The sequence below is a fragment of the Spea bombifrons genome, chromosome 9 (assembly GCF_027358695.1).
Source record: "Spea bombifrons isolate aSpeBom1 chromosome 9, aSpeBom1.2.pri, whole genome shotgun sequence".
Taxonomy (NCBI): Eukaryota; Metazoa; Chordata; class Amphibia; order Anura; family Pelobatidae; genus Spea; species Spea bombifrons.
In genome coordinates, this window is record NC_071095.1 from 14,017,478 (window position 1) to 14,019,977 (window position 2,500).

Consider the following 2,500-nt stretch of genomic DNA (forward strand, 5'->3'; position numbering starts at 1 on the left):
GACAGGACAGAGAAGGTGAGAAGGTCCAAATAAGGGTTTAAAGCTTTGATGATGAGCAAGAAACACATGGCAAAAAGCTCTCCCCGGACTGTGAGAAAAAATTAAAAGCCTACAACACCTGGTATTCCCAGGCGGTCTCCCATCCAGGTACTAACCAGGCCCAACCCTGCTTAGCTTCCGAGATCAGACGAGATCAGGCGCTTTCAGGGTGGTATGGCCGCAGGTGTGAAAGCGTTTTATTTTACTTCTCTTATTCTGTTGCTGCTGCTGCTGCTGCTGCTGCTGCTGCTGCTGCTGCTGCTGCTGCTGCTGCTGCTGCTGCTTGTCATCGTCAGACAGAAAGAATTATAAGCCCTGGGACAGGACAGAGAAGGTGAGAAGGTTCAAATAAGGGTTTAAAGCTTTGATGATGAGCAAGAAACACATGGCAAAAAGCTCTCCCCGGACTGTGAGAAAAAATTAAAAGCCTACAACACCTGGTATTCCCAGGCGATCTCCCATCCAGGTACTAACCAGGCCCAACCCTGCTTAGCTTCCGAGATCAGACGAGATCGGGCGCTTTCAGGGTGGTATGGCCGCAGGTGTGAATGTGTTTTATTTTACTTCTCTTATTCTGTTGCTGCTGCTGCTGCTGCTGCTGCTGCTGCTGCTGCTGCTGCTGCTGCTGCTGCTGCTGCTGCTTGTCGTCGTCGTCAGACAGAAATAATTATAAGCCCTGGGACAGGACAGAGAAGGTTCAAATAAGGGTTTAAAGCCTTGATGATGAGCAAGAAACACATGGCAAAAAGCTCTCCCCGGACTGTGAGAAAAAATTAAAAGCCTACAACACCTGGTATTCCCAGGCGGTCTCCCATCCAGGTACTAACCAGGCCCAACCCTGCTTATCTTCCGAGATCAGACGAGATCGGGCGCTTTCAGGGTGGTATGGCCGCAGGTGTGAAAGTGTTTTATTTTACTTCTCTTATTCTGTTGCTGCTGCTGCTGCTGCTGCTGCTGCTGCTGCTGCTGCTGCTGCTGCTGCTGCTGCTGCTGCTGCTGCTGCTGCTGCTGCTGCTTGTCGTCAGACAGAAAGAATTATAAGCCCTGGGACAGGACAGAGAAGGTGAGAAGGTTCAAATAAGGGTTTAAAGCTTTGATGATGAGCAAGAAACACATGGCAAAAAGCTCTCCCCGGACTGTGAGAAAAAATTAAAAGCCTACAACACCTGGTATTCCCAGGCGGTCTCCCATCCAGGTACTAACCAGGCCCAACCCTGCTTAGCTTCCGAGATCAGACGAGATCGGGCGCTTTCAGGGTGGTATGGCCGCAGGCGTGAATGTGTTTTATTTTACTTCTCTTATTCTGTTGCTGCTGCTGCTGCTGCTGCTGCTGCTGCTGCTGCTGCTGCTGCTGCTGCTGCTTGTCGTCGTCGTCAGACAGAAATAATTATAAGCCCTGGGACAGGACAGAGAAGGTTCAAATAAGGGTTTAAAGCCTTGATGATGAGCAAGAAACACATGGCAAAAAGCTCTCCCCGGACTGTGAGAAAAAATTAAAAGCCTACAACACCTGGTATTCCCAGGCGGTCTCCCATCCAGGTACTAACCAGGCCCAACCCTGCTTAGCTTCCGAGATCAGACGAGATCGGGCGCTTTCAGGGTGGTATGGCCGCAGGCGTGAATGCGTTTTATTTTACTTCTCTTATTCTGTTGCTGCTGCTGCTGCTGCTGCTGCTGCTGCTGCTGCTGCTGCTGCTGCTGCTGCTGCTGCTGCTTGTCGTCGTCGTCAGACAGAAATAATTATAAGCCCTGGGACAGGACAGAGAAGGTTCAAATAAGGGTTTAAAGCCTTGATGATGAGCAAGAAACACATGGCAAAAAGCTCTCCCCGGACTGTGAGAAAAAATTAAAAACCTACAACACCTGGTATTCCCAGGCGGTCTCCCATCCAGGTACTAACCAGGCCCAACCCTGCTTATCTTCCGAGATCAGACGAGATCGGGCGCTTTCAGGGTGGTATGGCCGCAGGTGTGAAAGTGTTTTATTTTACTTCTCTTATTCTGTTGCTGTTGCTGCTGCTGCAGATGCTGCTGCTGCTGCTGCTTGTCGTCAGACAGAAAGAATTATAAGCCCTGGGACAGGACAGAGAAGGTGAGAAGGTTCAAATAAGGGTTTAAAGCTTTGATGATGAGCAAGAAACACATGGCAAAAAGCTCTCCCCGGACTGTGAGAAAAAATTAAAAGCCTACAACACCTGGTATTCCCAGGCGGTCTCCCATCCAGGTACTAACCAGGCCCAACCCTGCTTAGCTTCTGAAATCAGACGAGATCGGGCGCTTTCAGGGTGGTATGGCTGCAGGTGTGAAAGTTTTTTATTTTACTTCTCTTATTCTGTTGCTGCTGCTGCTGCTGCTGCTGCTGCTGCTGCTGCTGCTGCTGCTGCTGCTGCTTGTCATCAGACAGAAATAATTATAAGCCCTGGGACAGGACAGAGAAGGTGAGAAGGTTCAAATAAGGGTTT

At 49.7% G+C, this 2,500-nt stretch overlaps 7 non-coding genes across 7 annotated transcripts; all 7 read right to left on the minus strand.

The window, feature by feature from the left end:
- Window positions 1-106: 106 nt before the first annotated feature.
- LOC128462703 (5S ribosomal RNA) lies at window positions 107-225 on the minus strand. The gene has a single exon (XR_008342638.1). It is a non-coding gene; the product is annotated as a 5S ribosomal RNA (ribosomal RNA).
- Window positions 226-464: 239 nt separating this feature from the next.
- On the minus strand, window positions 465-583 carry LOC128462872 (5S ribosomal RNA). The gene has a single exon (XR_008342797.1). It is a non-coding gene; the product is annotated as a 5S ribosomal RNA (ribosomal RNA).
- Window positions 584-817: 234 nt separating this feature from the next.
- Window positions 818-936, minus strand: LOC128462634 (5S ribosomal RNA). The gene has a single exon (XR_008342572.1). It is a non-coding gene; the product is annotated as a 5S ribosomal RNA (ribosomal RNA).
- A 257-nt stretch (window positions 937-1,193) lies between these two features.
- LOC128463588 (5S ribosomal RNA) lies at window positions 1,194-1,312 on the minus strand. The gene has a single exon (XR_008343475.1). It is a non-coding gene; the product is annotated as a 5S ribosomal RNA (ribosomal RNA).
- Window positions 1,313-1,537: 225 nt separating this feature from the next.
- On the minus strand, window positions 1,538-1,656 carry LOC128464771 (5S ribosomal RNA). The gene has a single exon (XR_008344587.1). It is a non-coding gene; the product is annotated as a 5S ribosomal RNA (ribosomal RNA).
- A 234-nt stretch (window positions 1,657-1,890) lies between these two features.
- On the minus strand, window positions 1,891-2,009 carry LOC128463183 (5S ribosomal RNA). Its single transcript, XR_008343091.1, has one exon. It is a non-coding gene; the product is annotated as a 5S ribosomal RNA (ribosomal RNA).
- Window positions 2,010-2,221: 212 nt separating this feature from the next.
- On the minus strand, window positions 2,222-2,340 carry LOC128464622 (5S ribosomal RNA). The gene has a single exon (XR_008344446.1). It is a non-coding gene; the product is annotated as a 5S ribosomal RNA (ribosomal RNA).
- Between the last annotated feature and the right edge of the window lie 160 nt (window positions 2,341-2,500).